We start from the raw sequence: 437 nt of genomic DNA on the forward strand, positions 1-437 counted from the left end.
TTCACATCTGTTATGAAACATCTTTGAACATTTGGCAGGTTATTTTTTTATGCATATGACGATGAGCGAGAACGTGGCCAGAAGATGGATGGTATTAAATCAAAGTTAGTTTTACAGTATTTTAGCCATTTGATTTTTTTTTATATATCACCGAGTGTTCATAATTCATATGGTTTCTGTATTCTACTGTAAGAAAAAAACAAAACTGAAAGAAGAACATATCATAAGAACAATATTTTTCTAATTTTTCAGTGAAAAAAAGACGAAGAAACACTTTAAAAGTTTACTCACACTGTAAAATAAGAGAGAAACGAAAAATCAACATTCAAAAGATGTACTCCCTCCGAAGCCTCCGCATATTCGGTGCCTCGCCCCGTCAAAAGAAATCAAAAATCGAAGGATGCACTAATACTAAACTCTCTACTTCCTTACCTGCT

The 437-nt window shown here is 33.0% G+C and overlaps 1 protein-coding gene across 1 annotated transcript in view; it reads right to left on the bottom strand.

Moving 5' to 3' along the window:
- LOC119591519 (sodium channel protein para-like) overlaps window positions 1-437 on the bottom strand; it is a gene marked incomplete in the record, with an annotated part of 263,120 nt that overhangs the window by 121,650 nt on the left and 141,033 nt on the right.

This window comes from Penaeus monodon, chromosome 28, assembly GCF_015228065.2.
Source record: "Penaeus monodon isolate SGIC_2016 chromosome 28, NSTDA_Pmon_1, whole genome shotgun sequence".
In the NCBI taxonomy this organism is placed as follows: domain Eukaryota; kingdom Metazoa; phylum Arthropoda; class Malacostraca; order Decapoda; family Penaeidae; genus Penaeus; species Penaeus monodon.